The sequence below is a fragment of the Brachyhypopomus gauderio genome, chromosome 15 (assembly GCF_052324685.1).
Source record: "Brachyhypopomus gauderio isolate BG-103 chromosome 15, BGAUD_0.2, whole genome shotgun sequence".
Classification (NCBI taxonomy): Eukaryota; Metazoa; Chordata; class Actinopteri; order Gymnotiformes; family Hypopomidae; genus Brachyhypopomus; species Brachyhypopomus gauderio.
The window spans coordinates 18,743,118-18,763,380 of record NC_135225.1 but is presented as its reverse complement, the minus strand read 5'-3'; the positions used below and the strand labels follow the sequence as shown (position 1 = coordinate 18,763,380).

General features: G+C 48.2%; 1 long non-coding RNA gene across 3 annotated transcripts in view; it reads right to left on the bottom strand.

The window, feature by feature from the left end:
* The window catches only part of LOC143476881 (uncharacterized), a 28,047-nt gene extending 10,012 nt beyond the window's left edge, over window positions 1-18,035 (bottom strand). For 2 of the 3 annotated variants that reach the window (XR_013121408.1, XR_013121409.1), the window contains exons 1-3: window positions 17,576-18,035; window positions 5,057-5,303; window positions 4,838-4,966 (exon numbers count right to left, since the gene is read on the bottom strand). This is a non-coding gene — a long non-coding RNA (uncharacterized LOC143476881). Of the gene's footprint in view, window positions 1-4,837; window positions 4,967-5,056; window positions 5,304-6,128; window positions 6,476-17,575 lie in introns of those variants that run through there. The other variant, XR_013121410.1, reaches the window with a different exon arrangement.
* Between the last annotated feature and the right edge of the window lie 2,228 nt (window positions 18,036-20,263).

The window sequence follows — 20,263 nt, the reverse complement described above, 5'->3', positions numbered from 1 at the left end:
CCTGCTATAGTCATAATTAAGGGCACAGCACATGGCTGCGGGGCTCTCTCCCCTCTTCTGAAAGGGACGGATCAGGTTACGGAGCCCTGCACCAGACAGACAGACGGGGCAGGTAGCCCTTCAACAAACTGCTTTATGATAGCCTGACTTAGGGAGTGCTGCTATTGTCAGACCTCACGGCGGTGAGTCCTTGCGTCAAAAGGCTTTTTTTTTTTTCCTCCCGTCTTCCCCCGACCTTTGAAATCGCCGACCGCAAGTCCGGCTCGAAAGACGAACCGCTCTCTCAAAGAACTCGGAGAGAAAGGACAGAAACAAAACACTTTGATTATCTGTCTCATCTGATCCGATTACCAGAATGTTTATACTCCTTTCACTTTGAGGCCAGCGTCGTTTAATCCCACTGCTGTGCATCTCGTTATGTAAAAAAAAAACACGATAAGCGTAAACAAAGGCTCTTCTACGAGGTGTTGAAGGTTGTTTGTACTGTAAGGAGCATGCTGTCCTTTAAAAACTCGACATTCTCTTTCATGACGTAATGAGAATGTGCGCTCGAGCTGTACCCAGAATGCACCAGTGGAGGCTCCGTGAGGCCAATGCTACACTGAGGGTGGTGTGTGGTAAATTGGGGCCGCTAGGTCCGTGGAGAGAGTAGCATAGCACAGGGCCCAGTCCAGCAACATACACACACACACACACACACACACACACACACACACACACACACACACACACACACACACTATGTGTATGCCTGGGTCTCCCCTCTCTCTCTCTCTCCTCTCTCTCTCTCTCTCTCTCTCTCTCTCTCTCCTCTCTCTCTCTCCTCTCTCTCTCTCTCTCTCTCTCTCTCTCTCTCCCTCCCTCCCTCGTTCTGCCCAGCCCTGGCCTCTGCTGTCATGGCCTATTAAAAGCAGTTTACATGAGCGTGTCCAATTTGATGAATATGTATGTGACCTCTTTCTCTGACTGCTGGCCGCTCAGCACGGGGGCCTGGAGGGGTCCAGCAGCCCCTCTTCCTGAGCGCGGCATGCTTTAACGCCGTGCACCTTAACATCGCCGTAAAGACCCCCCGTCTCCACCCCACCCCCGCCCCCACGCCTCCTCTTACCTATCACTGTGCGAATGTAACTCTCCAGTAATGCGCAGAGGGAGACACAGCCCGGAGACGGGGCGTCCCGCGTGGAGGCACTCATCAGGGATTTGACTTCTTGCCTTAATGAGATGACCGCAAACCCCTTTGCACGAACACACGCCAGGCATCGCTTGTGCAACCGGACAGGCGGTGTTCACGATTGCTAACGCCGCACACACTCTGAAATTCTGTGCATTTCTGTGCTTTAACTGATTTAATTTGTACTACCTGAGTTTATACTGTTATTCAGAAATACGAATTGTATATCACATGTATCTAGCCACACAAGTGCATGTTGAAAATAATAAAAAATCATATTAAATTCATAAATACATTTAAACTATTGTCTCCACTACAAAACAACTGATCTTTTATACATCAGTGAGCTGTGGTCTAAGTTTGCTAGCTGTAAAGTGTAATAACCCAGTGATAGTAATGCATGATAAGGTTGAGTGTAACTTCAGCAGTAACATCATCACAATGTGCTTGCTGGTTTAATTGGAATCCTTAATAACAATCAGCTCTTTAAAAGCTAATTAAAACAATAGCCAAGGTTAGCATGGCCGTGGTAATTAACAAGAAGAGAGAGCTGAAGCTAATGATCTCCAGTCCTAGAGTGGCACGTACCATGTCAGGATGTGTGTGTGTGTGTGTGTGTGTGTGTGTGTGTGTGTGTATGCGCACGCGCCAAGTGTGTGTGGTCTCTCCATCCACTGCTGTGTTAAAATGTGGATCTGTCAAAGTGCGTGCGTGCATGTTGTGTGTGTATGTGTGTGTGTGTGTGTGTGTGTGTGTTTTGCGAGGGGGAGACAGGACTGTAACACCCAACCATGTGAAGGAGAAACAGGGAGGCTCATTTACACCCTGAGCTACCTGAGCAGACCGGGGGGAGAACATCAACCCCACCATCTGTGTGTGTGTGTGTGAGTGTGTGTGTGTGTGTGTGTGTGAGTGTGTGTGTGTGTGTGTGTCTGAGTGTGTGTGAGTGTGTGTGTGTGTGTGTGTGTGTGTCTGTGTGTGTGTGTCTGTGTGTGTGTGTGAGTGTGTGTGAGTGTGTGTGTGTGTGTGTGTGTGTGTGAGTGTGTGTGTCTGTGTGTGTGTGTCTGTGTGTGTGTGTCTGTGTGTGTGTGTGTATACGTGTGTGTTAGAGGGAGAGTAACTGTCCTCTGCCGCTTACCGACTTATTCAAAAACAGTATCTTAAGTTAAAGGTGCAGACGGTGCAGGTTTTTTTTTTTTTTTTTTGGGGGGGGGGGGGGGGGGGGCACAAGCCCATTTTCATATCTTATAACATGCTCCTATAATGTCCTTTTATGTATCGCTCCAAGGGCATCAAGTAATATGTAATTCAGTCTGTTCCAGTGAGGAAGACGAGAGCACCCTGATTGTAATAATAGCCTCCTGACACTGTGCGCTACAAGCAGGCTGAACAAAGGCCTTGCGATTGCACTGGGCTGTATTACAGCTGTAGCCATGCTGTCCCAGCCAAGGGGGAACAAAGAAACTTACCTGAGAGAACAGGTAGGAAGCAAGTCCGGTGCCATTCGTCTGGGCATACACACACACACACACACAAAAAAAACTCCAAACACCCCCCCCCAAAGATGCATCGGTAACATATATCAGTGAAATGAGGACTTTCTCCTTTTTGCATGGGGTATTTCCAGTAAATACTGAGCTAAACCAGACCTCAGCGGACGGCCCGGACTGAACAAACACGGTAGGTGACGGAACGCAGTTCAACACAGTTTAAAAAAAAAACACGTCAAAGACTGCTCGTAGAGTAAGCCGTCACCCGTTAGCTCAATATTTTCATGATATTGTGCTTTTCTCAGTGAGAGATATTGATCCTGGATTCACCACAGTGCTGTTTGGGACCCAGTCATGTCATCCTCGATATTTCCCTGATGTTTGAATGCGGAGGAAATGGGACAGGGAGAAATGATACTTGTGGCTGTAAACGCGCCCCGAGCAGGCCTTTCCCAAGACAATGAACTTTCTGTGCCTGTCCATGACGCAGGGAGAGAGAGCACTTTGTGTGCAGTGCCACAGAGGGAGAAAACATGGCTGCCAGATTGCAGTGGCGGGAAGGGGGGGGGGGGGGGGGGGGAGGGGGGGGGGGAGTCGCCAGCTAAGCGTATCAGACTTATCTCCGACCATGTACACAAATAAACCAGGGGCGGTCACACACGGGACGTGGAGGGTTCGGTCGGGCAAGGCCGAGTATGGCCGTGTCCGCACCCTCTGTCAGGAGGCCGTCGCCTCACACGTACTCCTCCGCGGCTCTGCGGCGCGTGTGATTAGCGGCGCGGCACGCTAAAGGCTAAAGGCTGCATTCCTCTGGACGAGCTTTGTTTTCTTTCCCGTCGATCGGCGGCGGCTGACGACGGATTCACAGCAAAGGCGAAACACTCCAGATGTTTTCTTTGCCGTTCGGCCATGACGGCCGGGTGAGAGGAAGGTGCGGCGAGGCCTGGAGTCAAGGACAAGTCCAAACAGACGACTCAAACATTTAGGCAGGCATGCTGGGTACAACCCAGTGCTGTGGCTTCGTAAAGAACAGTCGTTTTCTCTCTCTCTCTCTCTCTCTCTCTCTCTCTCTCTCTCTCTCTCTCTCTCTCTCTCTCTCTTTCTCTCTCTCTTTTGCAGCATATACAAAGTGCATTTCGAAAGTGGATCTCATAACCGAGAACGAGAGCAGAGCCACCCCAACCCCTGTGAAGACAGTGACCGCGGTGACCATGGTGACCCGGGGAAGCTTTCTGATTGGCCAACGTCTGTTCAGTCCCATATGCATTGCTGCCATCCATCCTGCTTTAATAAAGCAGCGTTGGTGGTAATTGTCCGGTCGGCGAGCCCTCCATTATTCATGCAGATATCCAATAACGGCGGAGGGGGGGGCGGAGGCGATGCAGACGGAACCTGCACACGTTGATCTATATGATTGATTCCTGCCCCCCGCCCCCTACGTCCAAACTCAATTTTTCATATTCAATGAGCGACTTGTAGATTGCATCAGTCGATATAGATACGTCTCAATTAGGCTCTGTATAGTGACTCTGAGAAACGATAGGTCTGCTCAGATGGCTAGAGGGGGGAAAAACACTAACACCAAAAGAGAAAATGTAAAATATAAATATATATATATGCAAACATAGAGAAGGCTTCAGTTATATTAACTCTAACATTACTGATTCACTGAAGAAGTTCTGTAACTCCTCGTTAGTGGTTAAAGGTACATTTCTCCTTAAAAAAATACTAACGTGATTAACGATGCTAGCTAGGGAGCAAAGTCATTCTCTGGAATATCTCGCCTCAACACACACTCTTGTGTCATTGGACTAACGGTGATCTAAGCTGTGTGTTCCCAGCTCATTCTCCAGACACTCCGGCCGGTCTCAGGTTTGTCAGGCTGCCCTCCACCACGTGAGCGAGAGGAGCTTGTCCACAAACATGACGTAGCTCCCCGCGATCCCTGGCACCACAGTGGGGGGGGCTGAACGTTGCGCCACAGAGTGGGGAAACAACCCACATAGCAAAAGAACGTTGAATAAACGTAGATTCACCGTTGTCTTGCTCAACGTAGAAATGTTAAATCAATGTTAAATGTGACGTTGACTCAATGCTAAAGTGCACATACGGTTCTACGTTGAATCAACGTTGAAAACCCCTGTTGACGCTGTAGTCACTCATGATAGCAGCCCACCTGTTCACCCTGACGCCGGCGATGGTCTGCCCCCCAGGGTGAAGGCGACAAAGCGCCAGGCAAATGGCCTCGACAAGGCGGCTCACCCTGGGCCACTGAGCAGGCCCGCTGCCTTGTCCGAGGAAGCAGCTGCAGACAGACACAAACCGAAATCAGTGACACGGATACAAGCCAAACTAGAAAATCCCGAAGCTACTGGATTACAGAAGGTTTGCCTACCGCTTCAGACTCTGTGTCCCAGCGACAGACGTGTAGGAAAGGCTGCTTTTGGACAGTCCAGTCAGTGTCTGTGACGTGGCGGGCAGACAGCACCGACTTTGTCGCTCTCTGGCAGTTTGTCCCAGAGAGCAAGGATGCCGTCCACCCTCTGCTGTGTCACAAAAGCCTGGTGACGCAGCTACACCGGACTATCGGCCAGGTTGACCACGTGATGATTGCCTGGAACGCCGTCGGGTCCCAGGCTCTCCTGGGAATTACAGAAAGAGAAATACAGATATCAGACACTGTGGGAACGGATCGGCACATAACCGATGAATCCTGTTATGATTTACCACAATCACAAAAAACAAATCCATGATTGATTGGTCCAAAAAAAGGCTTTACACAGCAGTGAGGGGCACATGATTTGGGAGGAGTTATAAGGACTCCGAAAATATTCGTTTGCGAATCAAAACTTGTTTGAATTGCTTGAACGACTCCGACTGATTTCTCTCATTTCTCTTTTCATCAAGCGATCACTTCAGCAATAGCTTTCCTGGAAAATACCGTAACTGTACGGAGACATGGTGCAGGAAAGAAATGGTCAAAGAAATGGTTGATATCCACCACATTTTTTCAGTTGCATAACTAACCAAACACAACGTTGATTCAACATCTTTTTTTCAACGTTAACAATCGTTTAGGAATTCAACCTTTCAGAACGTTGATTTATAGTTGGATTTAGGTTGTCAACCATAAATGACGAAAACTATGTCATTTCAACGTTGATTCAACATTCATTTGCTATCTGGGAAGGGGCTCTGAGCTGGTGTGCACACACACACACAAGCACAAACACATGCACACACACACACACGTCCAGCTGGACCTGAAACACCATCACTGTAAACAGAAAAGAGAGAGGAGAGAGATAGAAGGGAAGATGGAGAGAGAGAGTGGGAGGGAAAGAGAGAGAGAGAGTGGGAGGGAGAGAGAGAGAGAGTGGGAGGGAGAGAGAGAGAGAGTGGGAGGGAGAGAGAGAGAGAGTGGGAGGGAGAGAGAGAGGGGGGGAAGCTGGCAACAAGTCATTTACACAAATCTTGAGTATTGTGAGTATTGTGAGACGGCTGTGGCTCCAGTCCATAAGTGGAGTGCAGAGATGAAGAAAGAACGCATTCATGTGTGGGGATGTTCCGTCTGACCCAGTGGAGACCACAGAGAGACCTGCAGCTGGGGCTTCATAAGGCCAAGCACACACACACACACACACACACACACACACACACACACACACACACACACACACACACACACACACACACACACAGACACACACATACATACACACACACACACACAAACACATGCATGTACACACACACACATGCATGTACACACACACACACATGCATGTACACACACACACACACAAACACATGCATGTACACACACACACACACACATGCATGTACACACACAAACACATGCATGTACACACACACACACACACACACACATGCATGTACACACAAACACATGCATGTACACACACACACACACACACACACACACACACACATGCATGTACAAACATCACATACGCACACACACACATGCATGTACACACATGCATATATACACACACTTGCATGCATATATACACACATGCATGCATGTACACACGCACACATGCATGTACACACACAGACACATGCATGTGCACACACATGCAGACAGAGACATACATACAGAGACATACATACATGAAGGGGACAGACACATCTAAACGTGACAGGGACAGAGACATACATACATGAAGGGGACAGACACATCTAAACGTGATGGGGACAGAGACATCTAAACATGACGGGGACAGAGACATACATACATGAAGGGGACAGACACATCTAAACATGACGGGGACAGAGACATACATACATGAAGGGGACAAACACATCTAAACGTGACAGGGACAGAGACGTCTAAACATGATGGGGACAGAGACATACATACATGAAGGGGACAGACACATCTAAACGTGACGGGGACAGAGACATACATACATGAAGGGGACAGACACATCTAAACGTGACGGGGACAGAGACGTCTAAACATGACGGGGACAGAGACGTCTAAACATGATGGGGACAGAGACATCCAAACGTATAAGGGGACAGACAATACAGGCAACAGTCATGGTTCCCCTGAAGGCACAATGTAAAAGAAGCAACGCTTAAATAAAAGAGGAATGTGACATCTTTTACGAGACGGGAGAAGCGAGTGAAACCATACTGCTACATAAAACGCGTCTACTGTATATTGGATTACAGTAAGTTCAGCTGCTGTTTGCTGTAAATCTCACTGATGGGGAGAGTTAGGGGTCCGGATGAAAGAACTGATCTGATTACTTTGAATGATCTACAGAGGCCGAGTTGTTTTGCCCATGGACACATCTCTGGAGGAGGCGGCCATTCATCACCGTGGAACCCAACCATGCCCCCACACCACTGTTTGCAGTGGGTAAAAAGCACCACTGTTTCTAAGAGGAAAAGAAAGACAGGGTCTGGGAAGATGGGGCTGGCCGGTGTAGATTATGTCTTGTTCAGCAACGACCCTTTGCTTTATGGCCAGCTAGGCCGTAATCGCAGGCTTTGTCATGTACAGAGCATTTGGAGAGAGACAGAGAGAGAGAGAGAGAGAGAAAGAAAAGAGAGAAAGACAGAAAAGGGAAGGCGCAGAGGTCCTCGATGAGCAGAGCAGGCCATCTTTGACGCACTGTTGACTGTGAAGCTTAATCAGCTTCTACCAGGTGGTGCTCAGACACCATCCAATATTCTCCACCCGTTATCTCTCCCTCCTGCAGCATTCTCGCTTTCCCTCTGACATTCAGCCACCGAGCCCCCACCCCTATTTTACACCCCCCCCCCCCCTCACTCTCTTTCTTCCCTTCTACTTCTCTTTCTTTCTTTCTTTTTTTTACGGGTGGGAGGAATGCTGCGTCTCCTTAGTGATTTATAAACATACACATAATAAATGGAAGGCCGTAGTTTAAGCAGTGATGGAGCTTTTGGAGCGGGCCCGAGCGCTCCGCCCGTGATTTAAAGAGCTGACATTTACGGTGCACGGACCTATTATTCAGAGTGACTGTCTGTGTACAGACCGTATTTTACTACGGGCCGTGTGGAGGTGAGTCTGGGCCCAGCCCGGATTCGCAGGCACCTCACGGCCCCTGTGCCGCCCACCGACCCCCTGGCTGCAGCAGCCCAGTGTAGAGTGAGGGCTCGCTGAACCCAGATCAGTCTGCTCCCCCTGACACCCTGACTCCAGCAGCACAGTGTCGAGTGAGGGCTCGCTGAACCCAGATCAGTTTGCTACTAACCGCTAGGTTTTCATTATGAATATGGTATACGGTATGTTATAGGTTTATGACAGTCTACATGTAAGAAAGACACTGATTGTAACAATCTTTAAAGAAATGTTGATAATATAAACATTTTTTTATTTTATGTTGCACTCCTATTCCTATGTGTGTGTGTGTGTGTGTGTGTGTGTGTGTGTGTGTGTGTGTGTGTGTGTGTGTGTGTGTGTGTGTGTGTTTGAATGGCACATCTACCATCTCTGTCTTTTAATGATAAACTGTAAGCAAAGGGATTGAGCTGTCTGTTTTATTAATCCACATTGACTTGATCCATGCCACACCTCACACAGCTTCCTGTTTGTAAGTGGATAGTATTAATATTTAAAGCATAAATTACATATATATAGGTCAACACTGTACCTTGTATGTAATTTATTTCTGGGCGGGATGTGTTTTATGTCATTTGTGTTTATACGCACTACCCACTACATACGAGTTGTACAAGATGAATTTTGACATGACCAGTGTGGATTGACTGTACACAGGACATTTCACAGTAGACTGGGGGATTAGTAGAGATTACATCATCTTTTGAATTCAATAATCTGAAGTTAAAAACATTATGGTGAAGTAAAATATAAATAACTCTTGTCTGAAATAAGTAACTTTCCCATCCAGCTGAGCAGACCCGTCACTCCTCAGTCAGTTTACAAATGCTACCAGACTAAACTGATCTCCTAGACTGACCTTTTATGTGTCGTTTACTGTGATTGACTAGTTCTTCCTTAATGAAGTGCCCAAAGGATTATGGGTTGTCATTTTTTTTAAATTCCACTTGGTAGAACTTTGTGTGTGTTTTAAAGACTAATTTAGAAGCCAACTAGAGTGGAGTGATTACTTTTGCCAGGAAGAAATGGATAAAGTAATCCCATTAAAGTTTGAGAGAAGTCATTTGTCATGTGTAATGGATGACTTTTTCAGAGTAAGTGCCCCAACACTGCTCCCAACGAAGCCCAACCTGTTGAATACACCTTCAGAGTGAGGACAGTGCCTTTCTGTGCACCTGATGGGTCAGATTCATCCCCTCCGCTCTCACTCGCCCAACCTAACGTCCACTAGATGTCCTGGCCACAAATCTCACGTTTCTTTTCGATCGGTGTGGAACTCAACCCCTCCACGCAGCCCTCAGACCTACGGCGCCACGGGCTGGACGTGCTGAGATCAATACGATGCTTCGCTCTCCCAACTCAAATCGCATTTCAGTCTTGGATGCGTCCTCTAATTCTCCATTTTGGGGTATTCCGTCCCATTCGAGTTCCGCGCTAAAGGGGCCTCGCTGCACCAACTTTGGGGCTGGACCAGCCGTTCGGCCGGCGCTCTCTGGACCCGGGCAGTCTCCGGAACTGCATTACAGTCCGCCGTAACTTAATTCTGCCAGCCGAGTAAGGGAGTAATTTAATCGCATGTCCCTGAGACGGATCCCTGAGAGCAGGCCGCGGCGATCGGCTTCGGACGCTATCTGGCTCAGCTCTGAGGAGATTAGCGGCTAACGATGGCACGCCACCGCCGCTGAAGCTCATCGGTCCTGCGTCTCAGAGCTGATGGAGACACTCCAGAGCTGCTGACCTGCCCACCGAGAAGAACGCGTCACGCCTCACATTTCAACGGCTCCCTGACCAACAGCAGCTACGTTCATCCCATGCTGCTCTGACCTCTGTAAATTGTGCCTAATAATTTTAGCCAATCAGATGCCGATCAGACACCTTTGGGCTTTTGCCCTCTAGAATTAGGACTCGTGCCATATTAACAGAACGGAAAACATTTTTGGTTATTGCAAAACTAGATTAGGGTATTATAAATAGGACATCGATTGGCCAAACTAAATGTGAAAGGTGTGATTGCTCTTTGGCACTGATAGATAGGAGAAGAAAATGAAGTCTGTGAATGTATTTGAAATATGATTCCATTTTCTTGTTTGGTTGATTATTGGTTTGCATATTGCACATGGTGACCTCGTGGTCATGATGGAGAGGAGACTGCAGAAGACACAAATGAACCACACCCAACAGGTCATGGTGAGCACGTGGTGACCACGTAAGTGACCTCTCTTTCTCCGTTTTTGTCTCCCATGCATTTCGGACACTCCAAAAAGCTTCACCACAAACCTGACATTACTATTCCTGCATGGAAGTACTGGATTACTGAATGTTCTGTAATAATCAGTACCCCCAGGGACATGACCACTGTCCTGGATTAATATCCAAGCCCCAACCAGAGGCATCTTCTCCCACTGCTGTGTGCTACCTCACAAAGTTCCCGCCCAGAAATAAATGGCACCCAAACAAGAAGTGGCACATAAATTAAAATGACAGTCTGATTGATGAATCAGCAGGTAGGGGATGTTTGTGGGTTTTTTTTTTTCTTCTTCTTCTGATTGTTGGGTGGAGGGGGGGGCGGGTATGGCTGGGGGGAAGGTGGGTGTGGGTGGAGACGAGTCCTAGCCTCACGCTGCTACATGCGCCGACTGGAGAGCCATCAATCGCGGGTTTGCCGGTGTGCTGGAGTATGCCCTAGAGAAGGGTGGCTCAGGGCTCCAGACTCGGTCCACTAAATGAGCCGCATGCAATATTAAAAGATACAGAAGGAGCAGGAGCCGGCGAACACATTTGCTAAGCCCACCGGCACCCAACCTGTCTGTTACCACGGGAAATAAACAGCGGTCTCACACGTCCGCTTTGGTTTGACATTACTATGCAAATTTTCTTTTTTCTCACAATAATTCTTAGATCCTCTTTTGGCATTTGGAAATCCATTGTTGTGGCAAAATATGGGACATGAATTTAGTGTCTATGAATTTTACCGCACCTATTTCACAGCAATAATAACAATAAAGTTTTAAAATTAAGTTGTAAAAGAAATGTTTCACACAAAATGAGCTTTGATAAAACAATTGAATGCAAGTCAAGGACAGTTAATAGTGCCTTTAAGATCCATTAACTGGTCTTAAACACATTGCACTATATAGCAGGTGAATTTGAGCAGGGAGGACCATGTTCAGGCTCAACATTACGAATGGCATGATAGTAGAAAGAGGAGGACAAAGATTTTACGAGTGTTTGTGCGTGTGTGTGCGTGTGTTTGTGTGTGTGTGTGGGCGTGCAGTACAGCAGTATAGGTGTTTGTTTGGACCCTGCGCTAATGAAAAGAGTGTGGATGAGATCAGCACTCAACTCTGTGAGTCTGGAGGCTTTTACTGTTGCCTCCGCACCGGAGAAATGAGAGCTGTGATGTTCAGGCAATCACCAGCACAGACACTTTTTACTGCCCATTCCAACAGATGAGCCGCATCAATCTTTACCCCGCCACCGGGGGACGACCACACGGCTATCACTGCCTGCAGAGCACAGGGGTCCCAGCTAGGACATAAATATAACACACACACACCATGCAAGCACACACACACTAATGTTTCCCAGGAAGTGCACACACTGTCTACTGATAAGTGTAAGTCGCTCGGGATAAGAGTATGTGCCAAGCACTGAAGATGAAATGAAATGCTTACACACACATTTCGTCTAGACTACGCAAGCCACGTTACATGTGTATACTGATTACTTATGGGAGGATGCATGGAATAGAGATGTGCTTTTACAAGTATAATTAGACACAGCCTTCTCTCTGGCTGGTTCAAGTACCAACAGTAGCGAATAGGTCGGCTGTGTCGAGTCTGGTGTTAGCTGTTTGGCTAGCTAGCGTCGTTAGCCCCAGATGTACCCGCTAGCTTCGTCTCTCATTTGTGTACCTGCACCCTAGCAACGAGCGTGAGACCACTCGGACCCGGAAAACGCAAATAAAAAATGTTTCACATTACATATTTTGTGAGCCAGTGACAAATTGAGCAAGAGAGCGTCCATAAATCATACGCTGTGTTCTGCTGCCGAAAGATGAATTGCCTAGCGAGCTGAGATGATTTAGGAGTGTGTTGGGGCTACAGCTGAACTACTCCAGCGCTCCACCCCCTGGGAAACTCCTCCATCTTAACGTGGCCTCCACTCTCCCCCGTGCCACAACCTGCCTTGATGAGGACGATCGCCGCACATCTACACCAGCATGTTGTGCTTCTCACACACAGCAGGATCTGCTAGCTGTAGGCTGCCATTGGAGTTATATGATTCATTAAACATTTCTTCATACACTAACTATGTTTAAGTCACTTCAGATATAGAGTAGCTGCTTAGGTATGATAGCATATACACTACAGTTCAGTAGTAGTTGAGTTTATTATATATTGAGTAATAACCACAATTCAGGCCCTTCATTGAACCAAAGCCACAAGTGGTATGAGATGACTAATAAGACTGCACTTGAGTTTAAAGGTCTTTTTAAGGGTCATTTTTTTAGGTACCAGGGTCTGGCCAACAAGCAGCTCATATGTGATCGTGTGTGATCACGTGTGATGGGTGGGCAGAAGGGTCTAGAACATGACGTCCTTTCCCACGAACACGAAAGGCTGCTCTCGACTCTTGTCAAATACACAAGAGTCAATCTCAGCAACAATGTGAGTGCCACCAGCCTCGTGGGCATTTGAATATTCATATATTTTGAGCCCCAAGCCCCTCCTCTCTGTGAGAAGAGTGGGACGCCAGGCACCGGGCTGGAAGGCTGGGTGATACAGTGAACCTAGATGACCATGACCCTGACCACCACGGACAGCCTTCCAGGAACAGGACCTGGACTGTCCTGCCACACAGGGTCCTGATCGCAGGCTTCCCTCCCATAAATCAGTCATGCCCGGAGTGTCCTGAGTGTTTGCGCAGCGGTTAAAAAGGACGAGACTCTGAGCTTATCGGTACGGCTACCATCGGGACACGTTAATGAGTGAACTCCCCTGTGCACTGTGCTTTAGAAACCTTGGGTTCTCTCTTGCCTGACACACACACACACAGACACACACACGCGCATCAACAGAGACACACATGCACACAAGCTCATGCACACACACACACACACACACACACACACACACACACACACACTTAAGCAAATGCACACGTGCATTCACAAACACACACACACACACACACACACACACACACACACACACACACACACATCTTCATTAAACCAAACGAATAAGCACAAAAAAACCTCAGCAAGTAATAATCAAAAAGTGAATTCCATTTAAACACGGGAGATGCAGCCTTGAAAATGGGCCATTCTGTAATTGAGAATTGTTATTAAACAATGGAGCTTAATTAGCTGGGGCTATTTTCAGGCGCAACAATTATAAGTTAATTGTGCTCTAATGAACATTCACAGTGATGACGGCACGCTCCCGTAGATGGAGTCAGGATAAAAATATCAGTGTGTAGGACCCGGTGAAGAGTGGAGAACATTACTAGCTTCAGGCCCCTCTCTGAGCGAACCTCATGCAGTTTTCTCTCATGTGGCACGCTACATCGTGGAGGTGTACGTGTTGGACGGGGACGGCTAGCTCCTGTCTAATTCTACATGCGCTGGATGTATTCTTCCTCTCACTATAGTGGCCAAAAAGACATTCAACGCTGAACGATTGATCCACCTCGACTTCGTTTTGCCAGAAAACCGATACAGCCCAGAACTGATACTCGCACCGCGTGGTGACGGCTTATGACGAATAATAATGACAGCGGCATTGGCTCGGCAGGGAAATGGACTGTGTGTGAGACCAAATGAATCTACCAGATAAATAATAGAGTACAGCAGTTCAGTCGTAGCCGCCAGCCTCACTAACTACCCACCCAACAATCAAATATTTTGTTTTTTTGGCCTGTCCTAATGTCAGCAATTTCTATTGTCTTAATGGCGTTTTCATTGATCGGGATCTTAATGGGGGCAGCACAGATTTGGTGCGGAGCGGTCAGAGTTCGCGTGAGTAATGGACGCTTCTGGCAGGTCATCTCCTGCTTGAGGAGAGAGGAGAACAGAGCAGGGAGGAGAGAGGAGAGGAGAGGAGGAGCAGTGGTCATCGGCAGGGTGCCCAGGTGTGCTGAGGGTGCGGAGAGACCCTCAAAGGAAAGAGAAACAGAGCTGACACTAATCCACATGACCAAGCTCACTAAAAACATATTAGCCTGAATAACACAGTAATATTTTAATTAAATCCAGCCAGGCCAACCAAGCAACACACTCCTTCTTAGCAGCGAATAACACACACACACACAGAGAGAGAGAGAGAGAGAGAAAGAGAGAGAGAGTTTGTCACAACGCCATTTCTCCTCCCCTTCACCTTCCCCACCCCCCACCTCTCTGCTGGTCATCAACCAGGAAAAACCACAACAAAGGAGGTTGAAGGGGGGGGGGGCATCACTCCAAATGACCTTGGCTGTGACATCATGTGCCGGCTGAAAAGAAATGAAGCCATTAGACCGAGGCAGCAGCGAGTCATAAATCAAGCCATTTCCAATAAGCTGCCTTAATGGTCATCCATCATGGTGGCAAGGCGAGACAAGGCTAGCCCTGCCTGGCCCAAGCCGGCCAGAGACATAAACAATAATAATCCCCAGCTGATGGGCCGGGCCTGCAGGAAATTTAGGAACACGCCGCACCTTGTGTGTTTGTCGGAGGTGATATTTACCGAGGAGGAAGGAATGGAGTTTCATTATCAGCATGCACGCAAAATCGCACGCGGACGGGAGAGCTAATGCCGTAACGCCGTCCGCGAGAGCCTCGTGGCGAGGGCTGAGGACAATAGCCGGGGGACTCGGCGGCCGAGGATTCGATCTGCTTCGGTGATAAAAGACGAAGGCAGAGGCTGTTCGGAATGCGCAGATTGTGCTCGGGATGGAAACATCGGTCCGCCACTGACGACTGGCCGTGGTTCGTGGGCGCGGCGGTTCAACCCAGCTTCACGGTGCCCTAACGCAATATGTGCAGTACGTGCAAGAGAAGAGTGACTTTACAATCACAGCTGGAGTGTCGGGGATGCACCGGTGTGAAATCTGCGAGAAGTTGCTGTATTTGCCTGTTTAATTTATGCAAATTGAAAGTCTTGTTTGCTACTCCAGTGCTTGTTCTCCAGCTGTGGAGGCTGTGAAGTGCTTCTCAGCTCCGTGAGCATTAAGTCCACGAGGCTCCAGAAGAAGACGAGCTTTTGAAATAGGAGAGTGGGTGTTTTTGAAGCACCGATGATGTAGTTGCTCTACAAAAATATGTGTTGTGTATATATAACGGAGCCCTGGATTATCTTCTGCATATATATGTGTGTGTGTGGGGTGGGGTGGGGGGGAGGGCGTGCAGGAGCCCCACCACACCAGCCTTCTGCTGACAGCATCTCTGCAATGCATTATGTTTACAACCTACAATTATGGGTAGAGATTTTCACTCTTCTCTGCTGCCTGCACCTCTGGGGGTTCTGACTCCTAACAACATCAGTGAAGACCAGCGTGGCCTCACAGCAGACCCCTCTCACCCTCGCCGACAGAGGAAGACGCTTTAACTCTTGCTTTGCAGGAAGGTGAGGCCACGCGCCTCCACCCAAACCGGCCGCGTCTGTCCCGGCCTCCTTCTCCTTCTCCTGGCCGCTCCGCTCACATGCGTTCCAGCGAAGTGTGTGCGCGCCTGCGTGAACCTAACACACATCCCCGTGTGGCAGAGGAGCGTTGGTGCACTGGCCTGGCGTTTTTGCCAACTAATCTAGGCTCCGCTGAGGCCCCGCCCCCTGCCGGCCGGCCCCTCCCCTGCTGCTTGGCCGAGCCCACCCTGCCAAAGCACAGGCCACTTGTCTCCAGTGATTCACTTCCCCTCTGGGGAGCTCCACTCCCACTCCGAGCTGTTATATAGTCCATATGTTGTTGTTGTTGTTTTTGTTGTTGTTGTTGTCATTGGTGGGTGTAGGGTTTTTTTTCTTTTCGTTTTTTTCTTTGACATGCGGATCCACGACGGCGTGTCGGCAGACGTCCAGGACTCATGGCAGAGGTGGGGGTGGTCTCCTTCAGCCAGGGGGGGGCACAGGGAGAAGAAACCAGCCATGACAGCCCTTCAGCCCGCCTGCTCAGAATGGGCAGCCACCCAGACACACACACACACACACACACACACACACACACACACACACACACACACAAACAGCCCATCTCAGCTCAAGCAGCCAGGCATATTAGATTGGGTTACACTTGACATACGCAACTGGGAAGCAGGGAGTTTGTAAATATGGCGTGGAGAAGAAAATGGTGCAAGGTGCCCATGTTATCACTTACACAAACAAACAATGTGCCCGCACGAAGAGAGAGAGAGAGGCAGAGAAAGTCTGTAAACACTGCCTCTAGCTTTATGCATTAAACACGTTTTCCCTTATTGCCATGTACGACAGCTCAAACTGCCATCAGTCCACAACATTAATGCATTATTCATTATCACGCAGCTAACTAACCAAGTTCAGTGTAAGAATTCCGCTTCCAAAACTATAGTTCTCCTAAATTATTTTTGTCACTTGACACTAACACTTGGAAACAAAGTTTGACCTCTTTATAAACCAGCAATGTGTCTGCTTTCGAGAAGCCAGCTGAAATTACACCACTGCCTTCTTGTGCTGTGTCTGCAGACAGTACCTGATCGCTTTTATCTCAGTCTCTGCCTGAGGAAGTAAGCATGGGCCAGCCCAGGATAAACAGCATTAACATACGCTCACTATCTGTCATAAGAGAGCTCTAACCCCGGGTGACTGACCCCTAAAGGTCAACCTACCATTCGTTAGCCTGGTTTATTTCCACTTGTCACAACCAGGAAGGCACATCGAAACACGTATGGTTGAGTAAACATCTAGCATTGGCATGCATATTGCATTAGAGGTGCATTTGAGCTGAATTAGAGTTGTTAAGAATGAGGTCTTACACAAGATGCAGAAGCATGTTTGAGTGCATTGTGTGAGAGCGATGCTCATTTTCATCACTTAATGTGTTAGATTACATAATTACACTTCCAACAAAGAAGTGCAGCTGTGATAATTTCGGCTTAATTACATTAACTAGCACGTTTCTTAAAATTTAAATAATTCTCCCAAATAACATCTCTTATCTCTAGAGATACAGATGGCAATGATTCAATTAGAGGGAGGGGGGAGAAGGAAAAAAAATAAAAAAAACACACAGCCACGAGGAACGGCCCGCCTCCCCCTTAAGAGCGCGGAAGCTTCCAGCACAAACCTCTTTGCCCCAGATTTCACTCTGATTTTCTCTTCCTCTCCCTCATCCAACACTCCCTTTTGTCTCGCGGGATGGCATCGAAGATGACTGCGGTTTTTATCGCTCCAACATCCGACCTCCCACGCCCGAGCCGCGTGTCCGCCCACCTTGTTTTTACAGAGAAGGAGGCTGGCACGCGCGCCCGCGTGCGTCTGATTGTTTCAGCCCGGTTCGGGGGAGGAAAGGCACCGCGTTGCCGAGGCGAAAATTAGTGTTCGCACGAAGAACCGTTGCCCGTGGGACTCGAGATGGCCGCCGTAAATCAATAAAGGCGATGTAATCTGCGTGGCCCGGAAAGCCGGGACGGAATAGGACGCATAATACCGCTGGTCCCTCTGTTGTCATTCAGACGTAAGAAGGAGAGCTGTGCGCGTTCCTGATAAGCGCCGGACCCGGAGTGAGTCATAACTCAAGCGGACCAAACGGCTATTCTGACGATTTCACACAAGACAACACACGTCTCACCCACTCAACCCCACAGAGAAAGAGAGAGAGGGACTATAAAGTGATAAAGTGATCTGCAATTTGGTTTCTTATCTCATCTGGCAAGATGTTTCTCAATACAAAAGTCCGATCTTCAATGAATAAACACCTTGGTTTTCCACACAGACTGCACAACGGGGGCAGCATGCAAATACGGTGTTGCTTATACACCAATGACCCTCTCAGTAGTTCACTAGTGTTCACTGCTGTCATTCTCAGAGACCCAAGGACTCACCAATATAAAAAAATGCATATGTGCTTCAAAATATTCTACATGGAAACCTATGGAAAGATAGGGGACGCGCACTCGAACGAATGTGTATTGAATGCAGTGAGCCTGGGCCTTTCATTTTGTTCCTACATCCTGTATGAAGGTCGATGTCATGCAGAATCATCTGCTTCACATTCATAAAAGCTTACTTGCTCTTCTTTTGTATATAAATAGCTAATCCGGTGTAAGAAGCACATCTTGCTCCTATCTTCTGAGCTGCTCCTTTCTAGACCACTGAGTTCTCCATTCATATGCTAAAAACTGCGTCAGACCCTTTGGCCAAACACACGGCGCGGTAGATGTTAACATGTGTAATCCTCTCTGTTAATGCAGCCATGCTCTGGTGGCCTGTTCCTCGACGCCCACACTCCCAACAGGATTAGCCCTCCAAGACTCGAGGCTTCATGGGTAATGGCACAGAGGTGCTACTAGCTCTCAAGGAGCTGGAACCCTCCCCCGCTCTCTCACTGCTGTGTGGCTTCATATGGAGAACTAGATGGCTACGTATGGAGAACGCACATCTAAAATGTTGTAATCCGCTATTATGATCATCGATATCTTAACTCGGTCAGTCAGGTGTCGGCCACAATGAGAAGCAGATGGAGTGGAAGGAGTGACTAGAAAGGTGAGATGTTGAAGCGGGCCTCATCTCTGTTACGCTCCGCCGTGGTGTTGTGCTGGAAAACGTGTGACTGAGCTCCAGCGTTCCGACCCCAACGCTGCAGCCTTACAGCTGGGGCTTCAGCTCAAAGGAACAGCGAGGAGGCTGTTTTCTGGGGGTAGATTTTGTGGGGGTAGATTGTGCAGGGAGGCAACGGTCGAACCAGAGGGCAGGTCTGCGCGTCACGGGGGCCGCCATGGGTGCCAGGCGCCCGCTGGAGCCAAAACAACACAAGCATACCGCAAACGGTGGAGTCGCCAGGCGAGAATGGAGCTTGAACCAATCTAAAGGCCATTAGCTTTTAAGGACTGCTGGTGGGGGGGGGGGGGGGGGGGGGTTACTGTTGCACCAGTCTTGAGCCAATTGGAACCTTCTGCTATGCTGATGATGTTACATACAATGCGAAAGCAACTCTGGCATCTGATCTAGATTACAATCGAGCGGTCGGGGGTAAGAATCGTTTCTCCGTGACTCCCACTGACGTGTCTGGCTGGGCAGGATAGCGTGGGGGATCACACAGGAGAATGTCTGCTGCAGAAGTCCGTAAAGATCCGCTCTCCTTCACCGAGCCGTCCAAACTGCCATTTTGTGCAGTTTATGTGCCAGTAATGAAATTTTAATAGGAGTCATTTACACACATTAAGGTAGGTACAGTGGAAATCTACTGGGTCACAGGCAACACAATATTCCAAAGCCAGTATGCTGTTACATTGCGTCAGCATGGGAAATCCATCTAATGTGTTCATTTGCGGGGTCCTTTCATGCCGTGCCAAATACAACAGACACGAAAGGCAGCATGTCGTCATTTGTATATAAAAACCTGCAACTCACTTACATCAGTGTGCGCAGCGATTCTGCAGAGATTTGACTCTGTGTGCAACGAGCTTGCTCGAATGCCCCACTGGGTTTCAAGCTCAAACATGCTTTAATCCAACCACAGACAGACAGCGCGCAGCAAAGATAGAGCACTTTGAGGTTCATTTCAGATTTTAGTCATGCTGCCGTCGGTTTCTTGTCTAGGAGTGTCTTCTTTTGATTTCGAAAGACACATCTCTTTAATCTGTTAGATTTCTTTCATAATTACAGATGGCAACCTTTTTAAAAGGGAGCCCCCACTAGAGGGGTCGTTTAAACCCTCTTATTTATCAAGTTTTCTCATGTGCAGTATTGGCGCTCCAGAGCTAACACAAATAATTCAACCCAATAAGTAGAACACAAGAACCACATCTTAAGT